Genomic DNA, 20,295 nt, shown 5'->3' with positions numbered 1-20,295 from the left:
AGATGGACAAAAGATTTCTCAGCAAAAGTGGACCTAAGCCTTCAACATGCCTAGTGTGGATTGAGCTACCAGATCTACCATACCACATGTATCAATGGACTGATAAGATAGCAGGCACTCTGGGAAGAGTCCTAGGTCACAGACCTAAATCTTTTATCAACCCATCCTGGCACCCTCAAGCTCTAGTGGAGATTGACCTCGAGAAACCTTTAAAAGAGGCCATCTTTATTAACTGTGGAGAATTCAGTATTACACAGAAAGTCTTGTATAAACATCTCCCAAATGCCTACTTTCATTGTGGAATGAAAGGTCACATCATCAAGGAATGCCCCTTAAAAGCTTCTAAAAAGGGTGTCGCTCAACAAAGAGTTTCCGAGCAGAAGGAAAGACCGCCTACCTCAACCAAAGAAGTCACTGTGTCTATGCCCTCGATAGTGAATCAGGCAGGTGATAACCTCCCCCCAAAGAAAGTAAGCAAAGATGACTTCATCCCCCTTCCCAAAAAGAGGACTTTCAATCAAAAGAAGAATAACCCTTATAAACCTCAAGCCAACTTCTATTCACTTCTTCACAAGCCTGAAATTTTCGATGAAGATGAGGAAATATTAGATACAATCCAAGAAACCCAGCTTGATATAAATAGATTGACATCCGAGCTCAATCATCTTGATGATCAGCTCGCGGAAGATACAACAATTCATGAAGCTGAAGATCATCCTCAGAGGCCTGCTCAAGTGAGGATCTACATCAAAGTCAATCTGTAGATCAAGACATGGAATTGCTTAAAGAACTTAAGCGAAACCACGTCCAAGTGGAGAGCCCAACAAAGGGAGGCAGCAACAAAAGCAGAAGACAAAAGAAACAAACCCAGCCCAACATCCCATGAAACTTCTATCATTAAATGTCAAGGGTCTCTCAGATCCCACCAAGGGTAAGAAAGTCAAAAGCTGGCTTAAGCAACAAGGGTCTCTCAGATCCCACCAAGGGTAAGAAAGTCAAAAGCTGGCTTAAGCAACAAGGCAATTTTGATGCTCTGGTTCTAACGGAGATTAAGATTAGTGGAGACGATCTCATTCAGAGATTGAACTCTATAGATAAAAATCTCATCTGGATATTTACTACCCACCCTCAGGGCTCTGGTGGAGTTGCTTGTGGTCTCCACCCTAGATGGGAGAACCAGATTAGAGACATTCAGATTGACCTTTTTGATCAGGGTTGCCTTTGAATTAGAGGAACTTGTTCTGATAGGAATGTATGCTAATTGCCCTTAAATCCATAGAGCTCGGATATGGGAATCTATAACTCACGAATATGACGAACCCATAATCTTGATAGGTGATCTTAATATGGTTGAAAATGCAGAGGATAGATTCAAAAACCTTGGCAAACTAGTGTCAGGGCCAAAGAAGCAAGCCTAGATTAAATGTAAACAGCATTTTAATCTAGTAGATATTGGCAGTATTGGGCATTTCACATGGCAAAATTATGGAACAAGTGACATGCTAAGGAAAGCTCGACTAGACAGATGCTATGTTAGCCAAGAAATCTGTTCAATGTATGTTACTGTGGAATGCAAAACTTTATATGATACATGCATGTCAGATCACTACCCCATCTATGCTCTTTTTGATAAGGCAGATAAAAAAAGGGGAAGCAAATGGTTCAATGTATGTTAGATCACTACCCCATTTATATGATACATGCATGTCAGATCACTACCCCATCTATGCTCTTTTTGATAAGGCAGATAAAAAAAGGGGAAGCAAATGGTTCAATGTATGTTACTGTGGAATGCAAAACTTTATATGATACATGCATGTCAGATCACTACCCCATCTATGCTCTTTTTGATAAGGTAGATAAAAAAAGGGGAAGCAAATGGTTCCATACTGACCCCGCGCTCTTCAAACTTCCTATAGTACAAGAGGAAGTAAAGAAAATTTGGAACCATTTCTACAGGTGGAGGATAGTTTAGATTTTGATCTCGTTAGAAAACTCATTAAGAAAAATTCAAAAAGGTGGAATCTTCCCCGCTTTCCGGGCATGGAAAATTTTCTGGTTTCGGTTTTCAGAATGACCACCAGCTTAGTCTCGTGCTCGGACATTCGAGGGTGAGGCCCCGAGTGAGAAACCCTGCCCCGCGCATGAGGGGGCTGCTTCTGCTGTCAGCTCTACCGGGAGTCTGGTGCGTGGAGGGGGCAGAGGGATCTCACAGGTGGTGACTAAGGTGGGGTACACTTTCTTGACTGCTTTTAGCAAAACAGCCACTGCATCATCTTCATCCATTCTCGCATTCACTGATGCAAGTTGAGCTGTAAGGCCCTTCAAGTGAGAGATGAAGGCTCTAATGCCGTCTCCCTCTTTGAGTTCCAAGCTGAAAATTTCAATTTTAAGTGAGATCTTGGAATTCTTACCACGAGCTCCATAGAGCTTATCAAGCTCATCCCACCTCCTTTGCAGTCGGAAGCTGGTCCACATGGTGAATGAGAGCCTCATCAAGATGAAGCATGATGATGGCTTGTGCCCTCTCATCATCTTCAATATCTTCAGCCTTAGTTTGATCAATAACCTTAGTGCCAGAGATGAATGGCCAAAAACCTTTGGACATCATCTTGTACTTGACAAGGACTTGCCAAGTGTGGAAGCCCTCTCCTGAGAACTTCTTAATTTGGGTGTTGTCCTTTGACATTGGGTATTGAAGGAGATTACTAGAGAGTAATGGGCTGATGTATGAAGAAGAAAAAACCAGAAATTTGTGATGTTTTGGCTTAAGTAAAAAGAGAAAGGCTTATGAGAGTGCAACAACCCTTAATCAAGCCAAGGATGTTGCATAAAAAAGGAGATTACGATGGTGAAGCTTATGGTTTAGCACTTAGGTTTGTGCCCAACCACTAATTCTGATAGGGAGAGCTTCATTAGTGTCAAAGAACACTTTGTTTGGTGATTAAGATCACCGTTAGTGTTTAGAAACACGATTAGTGCTTAAGAGCACATTTCTAGCGTCTACTAATGACACTTGCATTGGTGATTAGATTCACCATTAGTGTTTAAGAACACTCTTAGTGTTTAGAAACACTTTGGAATGACTCCGCTTTGCTGGATTAGAAGCCTCATTAGTGTTAATCAACACTATTAGTGCTTATAAGCACACTTTGAAAAAGCTTTGTGCACTTGAAGATGTTGTTGATGAAGCTTGATGAGAATGAGGCTCATGAATACCTCATGGTGTATGCCCACTTCAAACTCAAAATAGGATCAGCAAACAAGCCCTCACAAGAGCACTTAAGTGATTAGAGCAAAGAAGAGGAGATTAGTGAAAAAGAACACTATTATAAAGCTTTTATGTAAGCTTCCATGGCTTCCTCACAGGGGCAGCCTGGTTTTTCTCTTATTACGAGCGCATCAGGCCGCCATTAGGGCTCAGGTCTTCACTGTAGACTCTTGAGGTTATGGGCTTCAAAAGCCCTAAGCCCACACAGCCTGCAATCACCTACACAGGGCGAATGCATGTACGACATCGACGGCAACTAGAAAACTGCATCGGCCTGCTCAGACGACAATGTCGCTGTCGTGCTGTGGCACGTCCATGCAATGAAAGCATGCTCAGAGACTATTTTAAATGGATTGAGATGCGTGGACATGAAAACAGTGAAGTACATGTGTGTATATGCTTTAAAATACAAGCCTGTGTGGGTAATAGAGAAGGACAGGGAGCCATTTTGGAGGCAAAATATCAGGAGTAGGGAGTGCCTGATGAAGATGCTACGAACTGGAGAAATGTAGTCAAACATATTGGGAACAACTTTGCAGAAGGAAGTTTTTGCAAAGGAGCTATGGTTTGAGATATTTTTAGCCTCGAATGTGGGTACTTTTCATCCGGAGCAGTTGCAGATGATAAATGGTCAGCTTGATGCAAGTGCTGAAGCCATCAATCTTACCAACAGCCATTGAAGCGCTTCAGCATCCCTTTTTTCCCGGTTGGCTCATATACACCACCATGCACCTACTATTTTGGCAGAAGGGGAAAGTTTCCCTCTCCCTTTTCAGAAAAAGCGACCTTGGCCAGACGGGAGGAAGGACATGAAAAGGGTGGGAATTGCCTGACAGAGGGAGGGCAGGTAACCAGGGAACGGGGCCTCCTCGTTGATGAGGAGAGCCCTGTGTGTTTTGTGTGGGCGCTGCAGCAGATGTGCGCAGCTGTTGCAGGTATGCCAAGGCGGGGGTGGCGGCAGCCATACGAGGGCTCTTGGGCGTGTGCAGCAGAGGGGAGTGCAGAGGTGCTCTATTCAAGGAGGCCATGATGCAGCCAGCACCTGGGACTTCTTCCATGCCTAGCGAGCAACAGCCGCAGCCGCAGCAGTGGGTGATGTTGCAGCAGCAGCAGCAGCCCATGCAACAGCAATACATGGCGCCCATGCAGGCAGAGCATGCAGGAGTTTATCCGTCGAACTCTTCAGCAGCGCAGAGTCCAGGTGAAGTCAGAACCTTGTGGGTTGGGGACCTGCAGTTCTGGATGAACGAGAACTACATCTACGGCTGTTTCTACCACACCGGAGAAGTTTCAAATGTTAAAATCATCAGAAAAAAAACAGACGATGGTCTCTAAGGGATATGGATTTATTGAGTTCAACTCACATGCTGCTGCTGAGAGGGTTTTACAGACTTACAATGGAGCAATTATGCCACAGACAGAGCAAAATCCAAGGCAGTGGAGGAATGCCGCAGAAGGTCCAAGTTCGTGGAAATGGAGAAATGATTCAAGGTGGCCGAGGTCGTGGAAGAGGACGTGGAAAAGAAGAGAGAGGGAAGATTCGGTCTGATCTGGATGCTGAATTGGACCGTTACCATGCCAAGGCTAAGCAGACTTCATAAATAATGTGCTATGCCTGAAGAATCATGACACACTGTAAGTGTTCATGGTAAAGTTTTGACCACAACCCAAATCAGCTGTTAGTCTACAGAGTCTTTAAAAAGGAACCGATGTTTGTGGAAGACTGCTCTTGAAGCTATGTGTAATGGGTGCTGACGGTATTTGGGCTATGTTCTTGCTTTAAATGAAGACTTGATGATCATGATGGTTTGGTGTTTAGCCAAGAGAGATACCTTTTCCCCTTGTTGCTGCCTCTCTGAGAGAGGAGAGAGGAGGTTTGGCGGGATTTATTTTCTCTGAATAATCAAATCAAGTGAATGCAAATCAACGTAACTCTCACAGCCAGACACCCAGTGTGTTCCCGGCTAGACCGCACACGTCACGACAGCTTTGGTGAACCCGACGTGAACTTGCTGGGGTGAGAGTGTGGTAAAATCCCCGTGAACTATGTATGTGATGATTTCAGCATATGTATGAGGCAGAAAACCTTGATGGCCTATGATCTAGAGGGTATTCCTTAAGGGTACAGGCAGCAGAGCCTGTATGATTTGTTGGTATCATTTGACCCAGGTGGATTAGGGAAGAAGAAGGATTACAAGGGCTTATGACACTTGTTCACCTCGAGAGAAGGGGGTAACAAGGAGCTTGTATAGACTTGTAGTTCTCTCTTAGGACTGTAGAATGGCAACAAGGGCTTGTGACACTCATCCTCTCGACAGCTGAGGAAGGAGAGGAGCTTGCAATGACTTGATCCATTCTTGCCACTTCAAGGGCCTATGACACTCATCTATTCCAATAACCAAGGATAGAGAGGAGCTTGTAGTGACTTGAAGCTAACCCTTTGTCTCAAGGGCTTACGACACTCGACCTTTCTGATAGCTGAGGAAGGTGAGGAGCTTGTATTGACTTGAGGTCTTCCCTACAAGTTGCAAAACAGATAGAATGCTCAAGAACTCATGAATACCGGAAAGGTGGACACTTCTTTGTACTCTGATTGTCAGGATATCTGAAAGAAACTCTTTGAAAAACAGGGCTAAATGTATGCAATGATAATCTGAATGAATGGTTTGACATAGAGAAAGCCCAAAACATCAGAAGGATAAAAGGAATGCCAATGCAGAATGCTGTAGAATTGAGTGTATGAACATGGAGATTAAAGCTCTCTTCGTTGTTCAGAACATGTGTTACTGCTTTAGCTGTCGGTGTTCGACACTTTGAGCTGGGTTGTCTGAGAAGCTTACAAATGATCCCCGCCCGCCGCCAGTTGAGTTGGAGGACCATCAGTTCTGGTGTGAGAAGAAGGTTGGGCGTAACCTGCCACTATCATGTCATGTAGTCACATTACATCCATATGTAGACCAAAGATGGATGTCAAGCAGGCATGGTTTGCCAATTTAGGTTGATATATTCTGTAGCTTGCAGGGCAACATCATAAAAAACTGCATGGGTTTAGATGTATCATATGGTGGCTTGGAGGGCCACAGAAGCAAACACGCTGAAACATTTCACACATGAAGAGCGGCATCAACATGCCATAGCTACAAGAGCAAAAACATGCACAAAATGGCAGGGTATTCTTTCTGTGTTAAAAAAATGTGTTACCCTTTCCGAGGGCAAACGCCTCCATTCACACATCAGAAGATTGGGGCTAGAACAAGATACCTTCCTGGCCAACCTTCTTGTCAGTATGTACGGCAGGGTTATCACAAGCAAGCTCTCCAACTTTTCATGACTATGCAGCTGGAAAATGTCATACCAAACAGGGTCACGTACTTAAGTGCTCTCAGTGCATGTGGAAACACAGAAGTCCTGAGGAAGGGCAAGGAGATCCATGTAGGCCTAATCAGTAACAGCCTTGAATTAGATGTAGCCGTTGGGACTGCCATTGTCAGCATGTATGGTAAGCTAGGAGATGTGGATGCCGCAAGGTGCACATTTGTCAGATCACATCAACACAACCTGATCTATTGGACAGCCATGATCACGGTGTATGCTCAACAATGCTGTGGCAAGGAGGCTCTTCAACTATTCTGGAGACTGGAGCAAGAGAGCATGAATCCGGATGAAGTCACTCTTGTTAGTGCACTTAGTGCTTGTTCAACGTTGGCGGCCCTTAAAGATGCGTGATGTGGTCTCATGGACAGCCATGATAACATCTTGTGCTCATTATGGTCATAGCAAAGAAGCCTTTCAGATGTTCAAGCAAATGCAATATGAGGGAGTGAAGCCAAACAAGGTTACATTTGTCAGCATTCTCAGTGCATGTTCAGGCCTCAAAGCTATGGCAGAGGGTGCACTAATCCATGCATGTGTTGCTGAGATGGGCTTAGAGCAAGATGTGATTATTGGAACTGCCTTAATAAATCTGTATGGCAAGAGTGGATCCATGGAGGATGCATGTATGGCATTTGACATGATTCAACAGCGGAATGTGGTTGCTTGGAATGCGATGCTGACAGTTTTTGTGGAGCAGGAATACTATGAGGAGGCCATTGAGCTTTTCCAGCACATGCAGGGACAATGCATGAGGCCTGATGATGTTATCTTCGTAGGCATTCTGAGCTCATGTGGCAGTGTGGCAGCGTTAGAAGAGGGTATATTTATCCATGCATGGGTTGTTAGCAGCAAATTGGAGTCCAATATTGTCGTGCTGACTGCCCTTATCACCATGTATGGAAAATGTGGGGCCATGGATGATGCAGTTTCTACTTTTAACAAAATCTGTCGACAGGATGTTGCCTCTATGAATGCCATGATTGCAGCATACAGTCAACAAGGTCATGCTAAGGCGGCCATGCATGTCTTTCTGCAAATGACAGAAGAAAATGTGAAACCAAATAATGCAACTTTCACGAGCCTTCTCTCTGCCTGCAGTCATGCTGGCCTGGTTGATGAGGGCTACTGCTGCTTTACTTCCATGAGTGCAGATTATGGCCTCAGTCCAACAATGGAGCACCAGGCATGTATGGTTGACCTTATTGGAAGAGTTGGATGTCTTGATGAAGCAGAGAACCTTCTAGATGGGATGCCGCTTCAACCTAATGCCTTTGTATTGATGGGGTTACTCAGTGCATGTAGAATGCGCGGTGATATGAAGCGTGGAAAGTCTGTCACCAAATGTGCTATTGATTTGGATCCACAATATACAGCACCTTATGTGATACTTTCAAGCATGTATGATGCAGAGGGAAGGTGGGATGATGCAGTCAGTATTGGAAATCAAATGATAAGGAGTTTTTCAAGAGAGAAGCTGCCAAATAGCTCGCCTGATGTTGGGAATATGGTGCATCAATCTTCTGGAAAGTTTGAGTCAGGGTGGACTTCAATTGCATTGTATGCAGATATGGAGGAGGTCGTTTAACACAATCAAGTTTTGCTTCATGGGTTTTATGGCAGTGCAGCTTCATGACTCCATTACCACCATCCTTGAAGCATTTGAGAGTGCACAATGGTCTTTCCACCTTAATGGAGCATTGAGAACAAGGCGCTTTGTTGCCTTTGTATGAAGGGGAAATGGGGTCAGGAACACAGTCTACAACTTGAACAACTATCCCTTGTCCTTTTCACACACTACTTCAGACACTCAACAGTTTGTTAGAACTCACGGCTCCACCTGCAGGTGATTCAACATGCTCAGTTGTATGTAAGGCAAACCTTATGAGGAGAATCCATCCAAGAAACCACAATGAAGGAATGACTTTCAGATGCTTATAGCAGCTGGTAGAGAGACTCAATTGTGGCCAGCCAGCTTAGCATACAGGGATTCAGCATGGGAGGGGTGAGGAGACTCTCCATCTTTTTGAGCAAATGCTGCGGGAAGGGATGGAGCCAAAGGATACCATTTTTGTTAGTGCTTTTGAAGAAGATTAGCCTACATAGCAACTTGGTGGCACATACCGGAGGATGTGCAGGTTTAGAGGGGGTCGATGTCGTGCTGTGGCACGTCCATGCAATGAAAGCATGCTCAGAGACTATTTTAAATGGATTGAGATGCGTGGACATGAAAACAGTGAAGTACATGTGTGTATATGCTTTAAAATACAAGCCTGTGTGGGTAATAGAGAAGGACAGGGAGCCATTTTGGAGGCAAAATATCAGGAGTAGGGAGTGCCTGATGAAGATGCTACGAACTGGAGAAATGTAGTCAAACATATTGGGAACAACTTTGCAGAAGGAAGTTTTTGCAAAGGAGCTATGGTTTGAGATATTTTTAGCCTCGAATGTGGGTACTTTTCATCCGGAGCAGTTGCAGATGATAAATGGTCAGCTTGATGCAAGTGCTGAAGCCATCAATCTTACCAACAGCCATTGAAGCGCTTCAGCATCCCTTTTTTCCCGGTTGGCTCATATACACCACCATGCACCTACTATTTTGGCAGAAGGGGAAAGTTTCCCTCTCCCTTTTCAGAAAAAGCGACCTTGGCCAGACGGGAGGAAGGACATGAAAAGGGTGGGAATTGCCTGACAGAGGGAGGGCAGGTAACCAGGGAACGGGGCCTCCTCGTTGATGAGGAGAGCCCTGTGTGTTTTGTGTGGGCGCTGCAGCAGATGTGCGCAGCTGTTGCAGGTATGCCAAGGCGGGGGTGGCGGCAGCCATACGAGGGCTCTTGGGCGTGTGCAGCAGAGGGGAGTGCAGAGGTGCTCTATTCAAGGAGGCCATGATGCAGCCAGCACCTGGGACTTCTTCCATGCCTAGCGAGCAACAGCCGCAGCCGCAGCAGTGGGTGATGTTGCAGCAGCAGCAGCAGCCCATGCAACAGCAATACATGGCGCCCATGCAGGCAGAGCATGCAGGAGTTTATCCGTCGAACTCTTCAGCAGCGCAGAGTCCAGGTGAAGTCAGAACCTTGTGGGTTGGGGACCTGCAGTTCTGGATGAACGAGAACTACATCTACGGCTGTTTCTACCACACCGGAGAAGTTTCAAATGTTAAAATCATCAGAAAAAAAACAGACGATGGTCTCTAAGGGATATGGATTTATTGAGTTCAACTCACATGCTGCTGCTGAGAGGGTTTTACAGACTTACAATGGAGCAATTATGCCACAGACAGAGCAAAATCCAAGGCAGTGGAGGAATGCCGCAGAAGGTCCAAGTTCGTGGAAATGGAGAAATGATTCAAGGTGGCCGAGGTCGTGGAAGAGGACGTGGAAAAGAAGAGAGAGGGAAGATTCGGTCTGATCTGGATGCTGAATTGGACCGTTACCATGCCAAGGCTAAGCAGACTTCATAAATAATGTGCTATGCCTGAAGAATCATGACACACTGTAAGTGTTCATGGTAAAGTTTTGACCACAACCCAAATCAGCTGTTAGTCTACAGAGTCTTTAAAAAGGAACCCATGTTTGTGGAAGACTGCTCTTGAAGCTATGTGTAATGGGTGCTGACGGTATTTGGGCTATGTTCTTGCTTTAAATGAAGACTTGATGATCATGATGGTTTGGTGTTTAGCCAAGAGAGATACCTTTTCCCCTTGTTGCTGCCTCTCTGAGAGAGGAGAGAGGAGGTTTGGCGGGATTTATTTTCTCTGAATAATCAAATCAAGTGAATGCAAATCAACGTAACTCTCACAGCCAGACACCCAGTGTGTTCCCGGCTAGACCGCACACGTCACGACAGCTTTGGTTGTGAGAGTGTGGTAAAATCCCCGTGAACTATGTATGTGATGATTTCAGCATATGTATGAGGCAGAAAACCTTGATGGCCTATGATCTAGAGGGTATTCCTTAAGGGTACAGGCAGCAGAGCCTGTATGATTTGTTGGTATCATTTGACCCAGGTGGATTAGGGAAGAAGAAGGATTACAAGGGCTTATGACACTTGTTCACCTCGAGAGAAGGGGGTAACAAGGAGCTTGTATAGACTTGTAGTTCTCTCTTAGGACTGTAGAATGGCAACAAGGGCTTGTGACACTCATCCTCTCGACAGCTGAGGAAGGAGAGGAGCTTGCAATGACTTGATCCATTCTTGCCACTTCAAGGGCCTATGACACTCATCTATTCCAATAACCAAGGATAGAGAGGAGCTTGTAGTGACTTGAAGCTAACCCTTTGTCTCAAGGGCTTACGACACTCGACCTTTCTGATAGCTGAGGAAGGTGAGGAGCTTGTATTGACTTGAGGTCTTCCCTACAAGTTGCAAAACAGATAGAATGCTCAAGAACTCATGAATACCGGAAAGGTGGACACTTCTTTGTACTCTGATTGTCAGGATATCTGAAAGAAACTCTTTGAAAAACAGGGCTAAATGTATGCAATGATAATCTGAATGAATGGTTTGACATAGAGAAAGCCCAAAACATCAGAAGGATAAAAGGAATGCCAATGCAGAATGCTGTAGAATTGAGTGTATGAACATGGAGATTAAAGCTCTCTTCGTTGTTCAGAACATGTGTTACTGCTTTAGCTGTCGGTGTTCGACACTTTGAGCTGGGTTGTCTGAGAAGCTTACAGATGATCCCCGCCCGCCGCCAGTTGAGTTGGAGGACCATCAGTTCTGGTGTGAGAAGAAGGTTGGGCGTAACCCGCCACTATCATGTCATGTAGTCACGTTACATCCATATGTAGACCAAAGATGGATGTCAAGCAGGCATGGTTTGCCAATTTAGGTTGATATATTCTGTAGCTTGCAGGGCAACATCATAAAAAACTGCATGGGTTTAGATGTATCATATGGTGGCTTGGAGGGCCACAGAAGCAAACACGCTGAAACATTTCACACATGAAGAGCGGCATCAACATGCCATAGCTACAAGAGCAAAAACATGCACAAAATGGCAGGGTATTCTTTCTGTGTTAAAAAAATGTGTTACCCTTTCCGAGGGCAAACGCCTCCATTCACACATCAGAAGATTGGGGCTAGAACAAGATACCTTCCTGGCCAACCTTCTTGTCAGTATGTACGGCAGGGTTATCACAAGCAAGCTCTCCAACTTTTCATGACTATGCAGCTGGAAAATGTCATACCAAACAGGGTCACGTACTTAAGTGCTCTCAGTGCATGTGGAAACACAGAAGTCCTGAGGAAGGGCAAGGAGATCCATGTAGGCCTAATCAGTAACAGCCTTGAATTAGATGTAGCCGTTGGGACTGCCATTGTCAGCATGTATGGTAAGCTAGGAGATGTGGATGCCGCAAGGTGCACATTTGTCAGATCACATCAACACAACCTGATCTATTGGACAGCCATGATCACGGTGTATGCTCAACAATGCTGTGGCAAGGAGGCTCTTCAACTATTCTGGAGACTGGAGCAAGAGAGCATGAATCCGGATGAAGTCACTCTTGTTAGTGCACTTAGTGCTTGTTCAACGTTGGCGGCCCTTAAAGATGCGTGATGTGGTCTCATGGACAGCCATGATAACATCTTGTGCTCATTATGGTCATAGCAAAGAAGCCTTTCAGATGTTCAAGCAAATGCAATATGAGGGAGTGAAGCCAAACAAGGTTACATTTGTCAGCATTCTCAGTGCATGTTCAGGCCTCAAAGCTATGGCAGAGGGTGCACTAATCCATGCATGTGTTGCTGAGATGGGCTTAGAGCAAGATGTGATTATTGGAACTGCCTTAATAAATCTGTATGGCAAGAGTGGATCCATGGAGGATGCATGTATGGCATTTGACATGATTCAACAGCGGAATGTGGTTGCTTGGAATGCGATGCTGACAGTTTTTGTGGAGCAGGAATACTATGAGGAGGCCATTGAGCTTTTCCAGCACATGCAGGGACAATGCATGAGGCCTGATGATGTTATCTTCGTAGGCATTCTGAGCTCATGTGGCAGTGTGGCAGCGTTAGAAGAGGGTATATTTATCCATGCATGGGTTGTTAGCAGCAAATTGGAGTCCAATATTGTCGTGCTGACTGCCCTTATCACCATGTATGGAAAATGTGGGGCCATGGATGATGCAGTTTCTACTTTTAACAAAATCTGTCGACAGGATGTTGCCTCTATGAATGCCATGATTGCAGCATACAGTCAACAAGGTCATGCTAAGGCGGCCATGCATGTCTTTCTGCAAATGACAGAAGAAAATGTGAAACCAAATAATGCAACTTTCACGAGCCTTCTCTCTGCCTGCAGTCATGCTGGCCTGGTTGATGAGGGCTACTGCTGCTTTACTTCCATGAGTGCAGATTATGGCCTCAGTCCAACAATGGAGCACCAGGCATGTATGGTTGACCTTATTGGAAGAGTTGGATGTCTTGATGAAGCAGAGAACCTTCTAGATGGGATGCCGCTTCAACCTAATGCCTTTGTATTGATGGGGTTACTCAGTGCATGTAGAATGCGCGGTGATATGAAGCGTGGAAAGTCTGTCACCAAATGTGCTATTGATTTGGATCCACAATATACAGCACCTTATGTGATACTTTCAAGCATGTATGATGCAGAGGGAAGGTGGGATGATGCAGTCAGTATTGGAAATCAAATGATAAGGAGTTTTTCAAGAGAGAAGCTGCCAAATAGCTCGCCTGATGTTGGGAATATGGTGCATCAATCTTCTGGAAAGTTTGAGTCAGGGTGGACTTCAATTGCATTGTATGCAGATATGGAGGAGGTCGTTTAACACAATCAAGTTTTGCTTCATGGGTTTTATGGCAGTGCAGCTTCATGACTCCATTACCACCATCCTTGAAGCATTTGAGAGTGCACAATGGTCTTTCCACCTTAATGGAGCATTGAGAACAAGGCGCTTTGTTGCCTTTGTATGAAGGGGAAATGGGGTCAGGAACACAGTCTACAACTTGAACAACTATCCCTTCTCCTTTTCACACACTACTTCAGACACTCAACAGTTTGTTAGAACTCACGGCTCCACCTGCAGGTGATTCAACATGCTCAGTTGTATGTAAGGCAAACCTTATGAGGAGAATCCATCCAAGAAACCACAATGAAGGAATGACTTTCAGATGCTTATAGCAGCTGGTAGAGAGACTCAATTGTGGCCAGCCAGCTTAGCATACAGGGATTCAGCATGGGAGGGGTGAGGAGACTCTCCATCTTTTTGAGCAAATGCTGCGGGAAGGGATGGAGCCAAAGGATACCATTTTTGTTAGTGCTTTTGAAGAAGATTAGCCTACATAGCAACTTGGTGGCACATACCGGAGGATGTGCAGGTTTAGAGGGGGTCGATGTCGTGCTGTGGCACGTCCATGCAATGAAAGCATGCTCAGAGACTATTTTAAATGGATTGAGATGCGTGGACATGAAAACAGTGAAGTACATGTGTGTATATGCTTTAAAATACAAGCCTGTGTGGGTAATAGAGAAGGACAGGGAGCCATTTTGGAGGCAAAATATCAGGAGTAGGGAGTGCCTGATGAAGATGCTACGAACTGGAGAAATGTAGTCAAACATATTGGGAACAACTTTGCAGAAGGAAGTTTTTGCAAAGGAGCTATGGTTTGAGATATTTTTAGCCTCGAATGTGGGTACTTTTCATCCGGAGCAGTTGCAGATGATAAATGGTCAGCTTGATGCAAGTGCTGAAGCCATCAATCTTACCAACAGCCATTGAAGCGCTTCAGCATCCCTTTTTTCCCGGTTGGCTCATATACACCACCATGCACCTACTATTTTGGCAGAAGGGGAAAGTTTCCCTCTCCCTTTTCAGAAAAAGCGACCTTGGCCAGACGGGAGGAAGGACATGAAAAGGGTGGGAATTGCCTGACAGAGGGAGGGCAGGTAACCAGGGAACGGGGCCTCCTCGTTGATGAGGAGAGCCCTGTGTGTTTTGTGTGGGCGCTGCAGCAGATGTGCGCAGCTGTTGCAGGTATGCCAAGGCGGGGGTGGCGGCAGCCATACGAGGGCTCTTGGGCGTGTGCAGCAGAGGGGAGTGCAGAGGTGCTCTATTCAAGGAGGCCATGATGCAGCCAGCACCTGGGACTTCTTCCATGCCTAGCGAGCAACAGCCGCAGCCGCAGCAGTGGGTGATGTTGCAGCAGCAGCAGCAGCCCATGCAACAGCAATACATGGCGCCCATGCAGGCAGAGCATGCAGGAGTTTATCCGTCGAACTCTTCAGCAGCGCAGAGTCCAGGTGAAGTCAGAACCTTGTGGGTTGGGGACCTGCAGTTCTGGATGAACGAGAACTACATCTACGGCTGTTTCTACCACACCGGAGAAGTTTCAAATGTTAAAATCATCAGAAAAAAAACAGACGATGGTCTCTAAGGGATATGGATTTATTGAGTTCAACTCACATGCTGCTGCTGAGAGGGTTTTACAGACTTACAATGGAGCAATTATGCCACAGACAGAGCAAAATCCAAGGCAGTGGAGGAATGCCGCAGAAGGTCCAAGTTCGTGGAAATGGAGAAATGATTCAAGGTGGCCGAGGTCGTGGAAGAGGACGTGGAAAAGAAGAGAGAGGGAAGATTCGGTCTGATCTGGATGCTGAATTGGACCGTTACCATGCCAAGGCTAAGCAGACTTCATAAATAATGTGCTATGCCTGAAGAATCATGACACACTGTAAGTGTTCATGGTAAAGTTTTGACCACAACCCAAATCAGCTGTTAGTCTACAGAGTCTTTAAAAAGGAACCCATGTTTGTGGAAGACTGCTCTTGAAGCTATGTGTAATGGGTGCTGACGGTATTTGGGCTATGTTCTTGCTTTAAATGAAGACTTGATGATCATGATGGTTTGGTGTTTAGCCAAGAGAGATACCTTTTCCCCTTGTTGCTGCCTCTCTGAGAGAGGAGAGAGGAGGTTTGGCGGGATTTATTTTCTCTGAATAATCAAATCAAGTGAATGCAAATCAACGTAACTCTCACAGCCAGACACCCAGTGTGTTCCCGGCTAGACCGCACACGTCACGACATCGCGGTAGAGGAAGGAGAACTCGCCTGATTTCTTGTATGACCCTGAGTGCCTAGATGTCCTCTTCAAGTTCTTAGTTGAAAGCTCCCCGAGTTGTTGCCTCCACGAGTTGCTGGAGCTGCTCCACTGGCAGGAGGTTCAGCTCCACAAAGAAAAAGATAATAAAGTTGACCTATTCTACACCACAAAAGTGACCTGATCTTGCCAAGCTCTAGATACCGTGTTAGAATTTCGTGGTGCTCATTCTAGATCAAAGATGTGGAGGAGAGAGACTCACAAAATACAAGAAAATATCTTGTTTATTAAGTTGCTCAAAATACAACTAGGCTTATTGCTTCCATACCAAAAATGCCTCCTAGCTCCACCTTTAAATAGGTGAGATAGTGGACCATAAGTCCATTCACACACACGCCCTTCTCCTCCCCTTTTACAAAACCTTAGTCTCTTAATATAAGGTATGTGAAGCATGCCAAACCCACATGAGAAGCATGTCAGTGCAAGGCCATTAGATGTCATACATTTAGATGTATGGGGACCAACCAAGACTGCAACAATTTCAGGTTGCCAAGTACTATGTTACATTCATTGATGACCACACTAGAAAAGTGTGGGTTTATTTCATGAAAGAGAAAAGTGAGGTGTTTGCTCACTTTCACAGATTTAAAGCCTTGGTCGAAAGGAAAAAGGCATGCAAATAAAATGCCTAAGATCAAATGGCAGGGGAGAATATTTCTCTAATGAGTTCAGCGATATCCTAAGAAAGTAAGAAATCAAGAGGCAGTTTACGTGCATGTACACTCCGCAAACAGAATGGTGTTGCAAAAAGGAAAAACAGGCACATTACAGAAGTGGCATGTGCCTTGATGGGCTGAAAAGAATATGCCACATTACTTTTGGATAGAAGAAGTAGCAACTGTTGTGTACATTATGAACAAGACACTCACTGTGCAGCTGTTCATGTTATGACTCCTGAACAGAAGTTTACAGGCATAAGATTGCATGTGTCTCACTTGAAAGTGTTTGGGTGTATTACATATGTACATGTTCTTGATGAAGTGAGAACAAAGTTGGATCCAAAGGCAAAGAAATGCATCTTCATTGGTTATGCTATGGAGCAAAAAGGTTATAGATGCTATAATCCTACCACACAGAAGATGCAGATGTAAGAAATGCTGATGTTGCACCACATGTAGAGCAGTAATCATAGGTGTTGGACTGGACCTGGGGAGTCCTCGAGTAGTGGATCCAATGTTAGCCCATGGTCAGGCAGGTTGAGGAATGATGCAAGTACACATGTATCATGGAAAGGGAAGGAAAAGGTAGATCAACCTTTTGTGTCTGATCTGTCAGCAGTAGGTCACTCATATGTGGATGGTGACTCTAGTGGCTCTGAGTAGAGCCTTGGTGAGGAGCTAGTCATTCCGTCTGTGGTTACTCCTGGTGTAATGAGAACGAGGGCTGTTTTGAGGACACCTAGTGTATGCAAAACAGCCCTTGGTGAGGAGCTTGTCATTCTTTCTGTGTTACTCCTAGTGTAATGAACGAGGGCTGTTTTGAGGACACCTGGTGTATGCAGGTCTACGAGGGTTAGATACCCTGTTGATAGGCTGAGATATGATGGATATACAGTCCATCATTATGCTTACATGGTGGTAAAAGAAATACAGGAGGTTGAGCCCACTTGCTTTGAGCAAGCAATTAAAAATAAGAAATGGGAAGATGCCATGGATGAGGAGATGGCATCATTGGATGCAAATGCAACATGGGAGTTAGTGCCTTTGCCTAAGGAAAATAAGGCAATAGAATGTAAGTGGGTGTATAAAGTCAAGCACAATGCTGATGGTTCAATGAGTAGGTACAAGGCAAGATTGGTTTCCAAGGGCTATGCGCAGACTTATGGCATATACTATGAGGAGACATTTAGCCCGATTGCAAAAGAATGGCAACCGTGAGAGCGGTCATTGCTATGGTTGCAACGAAGGGTTGGTCTTTACATCAAATGGATGTAAAGAATGCTTTCTTGCATGGTGATAGAAGAAGTGTATATGATGCAGCCACTAGGTTATGAGTGATGCACATCCAGATTTTGTGTGCTAGTTACACAAAGCCTTGTATGGCTTGAAGCGACACCCAGAGCATGGTCAAACAAGATCGAGGAGTATCTTGTTACCATTGGATTTCAGATATCCAATGATGCAGAATTTTCACTACATGTGAAAAAGACAAAGACAGATAGAGGGATCATGCTATTAGTCATCTATGTGGATGACTTGATTATCACTTGTGATAGTGATGCAGACATACATGATGTCAGGATGCTTTTGAAGCAGAAGTTTGAGATGAAGGATTTGGGTAAGCGCTGCGATATTTCTTGGGCATAAAGTTGGTGAGATCATCACCTCATGGCATTTTTCTATTGCAGAGGAAATATGGCTTGGACATGTTGTCCAAGTATGGTATGACAAGCTGTAAGCCTATTTTAGTGCCATTGGAGCAAATCACAAAGCTTTCAGCAGATACAGGTGAGCTTTTAGAGGATCCCACTACATACAGGCGCATAGTGGGTAGTTTGATCTACATGACCATTACATGCGAGACTTGAACTATGCTATTGGACTTGTGAGTTAGTTTATGCAGGCCCCTAGGAAGCCACACTTGGATGCGGCTAGACGGATCCTCAAGTACATAAAGTCCATAGTTGATTATGGACTTTTCTATGAGGCTAGTACAACAGTTGCATGGGTACACAGATGCTGATTGGGCTGGTAGTATTATAGACAGGAGATCTACCAGCAGTTTTATGTTCTCATTTGGGAGTGTTGATGTGAGTTGGAGCAGTAAGAAACAGCCAACAATTGCCTTGTCGAGTACAGAGGCAAAGTACAGGGGTGCTGCTATTGGCAGCTTGTGAGGTAGCTTGGATTCAGAAGCTATTTGGTGACATAGGAGAGCCCGTGGATAGGGCAGTTGTCATATATTGTGACAACATGAGTAGCATACACTAGTAACCCAATATATCATGCTAGAATGAAGAACATTGAGGTGCATTATCACTTTGTGAGGGAGAAGGTTCTAGCAAGAGATGTAGATCTTATATATGTCAGCATAGAGGATCAGGTGGCTAACATCTTCACGAAGGCATTGGGCACAGAGAAGCTCCATAGGTTTAGGAGCTTACTTGGAGTGTAGTGTGTGGAGTTGAGCTCGAGGGGGAGTGTTGAGATATCGAGCTCAACTAGTGCTACGCGGCGGACATTGATGACCTGCCTGGGTGATAGCTTCCACATCTACACCACTGGCATAGTTGGTGAGATTATGGGTGATATGCGGCCAGTGGGATGATAGGCTGTGTGACAACCATTTTGGATTACTAGAGATTGGCATAGTTATAGCGCTAGCTCATTTAGTCGGGTTCACATTATAGACCGACCCTTGTATGTTGTAGTAGTTGAGTACTAACCCATATAGTGTGTACTCTTATCTTTATTGTATGTTGATTGAATAGAGAAGAGGAAGATAGAAGAAAATTCAGCTATCCATCTCCCTCTTGTGTCTTTCTCTCTCTTGTGTGTGTGTGTGTGTTTGCTTGGTAGGGTTTGAAGCTCTCCCTCTCCCCCACATTCTCTTTAGGGAGATATGAGGTGAGAGAGATAGATGGAGGGGGAGTGAAAGTTAGAGATTGTAAGGCAAAGAAATAGAGAAGATCAAGAGAGAATGAGAGATAGGGAGAGAAAGTTCAAAAGGGTAGAGAGGTAGATAAGATGAGAGAGAAAATAGAGCGAGAGGAAGGAGTCGAGAGAGAGAGAGAGAGAGAGAGAGAGAGAGAGAGAGAGGAGGAGAGAGAGGGGTGGAGAAAAAAGAGAGAGAAGATATTAGAGATAGTATGTGGGCAAGAGAGTGAAAGAGTGATGTGACAATTGGAGAAAAAAGACTGAAAATGTGATGTATATGTATATATATATATATATATATATATATACGTACATACATACATACTTCTCCTCTCTCCCTCTCTCTCCTCCTCTTCTTCTCTCCTCCCTTCTCTACTTTTCTCTCCTTCTCTCTTCTTCCCCTAGTCTCTTTTTCTCGTTGTCCTCCCTTCTCCACTCCTCTTATCTCCCTCCCTCTCCTTTAGTCCAAGCATATGTGATGGAAACTACCTCGAAGCAGTGATGAGTGACGACAATTACCTCGAGGGGTAGGAGGGGCCCAAGGCACCATCACCTAGACCCTTAAAAAAATAAATAGAAAAGTAGAGAAGGGAGGAGAGAAGAACAGGAGGCGAGAGAGGGAGAGAGGAGAAGTATGTATGTATGTACGTATATATATATATATATACGTACATACATACATACTTCTCCTCTCTCCCTCTCTCTCCTCTATATATATATACGTACATACATACATACTTCTCCTCTCTCCCTCTCTCTCCTCCTCTTCTTCTCCCCTCCTATATATATATATGTACATACATACTTCTCCTCTCTCCCTCTCTCTCCTCCTCTTCTTCTCTCGTCCTATATATATATACATACATACTTCTCCTCTCTCCCTCTCTCTCCTCCTCTTCTTCTCTCCTCCCTTCTCTACTTTTCTCTC

General features: G+C 44.7%; 3 pseudogenes; all 3 read left to right on the top strand.

Moving 5' to 3' along the window:
• Positions 1–7,016: 7,016 nt before the first annotated feature.
• On the top strand, positions 7,017–8,231 carry LOC147630653 (putative pentatricopeptide repeat-containing protein At1g68930 pseudogene; annotated as a pseudogene).
• A 3,994-nt stretch (positions 8,232–12,225) lies between these two features.
• LOC147630652 (putative pentatricopeptide repeat-containing protein At1g68930 pseudogene) lies at positions 12,226–13,440 on the top strand (annotated as a pseudogene).
• A 1,297-nt stretch (positions 13,441–14,737) lies between these two features.
• LOC147630651 (polyadenylate-binding protein RBP45 pseudogene) lies at positions 14,738–15,538 on the top strand (annotated as a pseudogene).
• Positions 15,539–20,295: the final 4,757 nt, after the last annotated feature.

This window comes from Cibotium barometz, chromosome 16, assembly GCF_041138505.1.
Source record: "Cibotium barometz isolate CiBa-2024 chromosome 16, ASM4113850v1, whole genome shotgun sequence".
Taxonomy (NCBI): Eukaryota; Viridiplantae; Streptophyta; class Polypodiopsida; order Cyatheales; family Cibotiaceae; genus Cibotium; species Cibotium barometz.
Note: the sequence above shows the minus strand (reverse complement) of the source record. Positions and strands in the feature narration are given on the sequence as shown.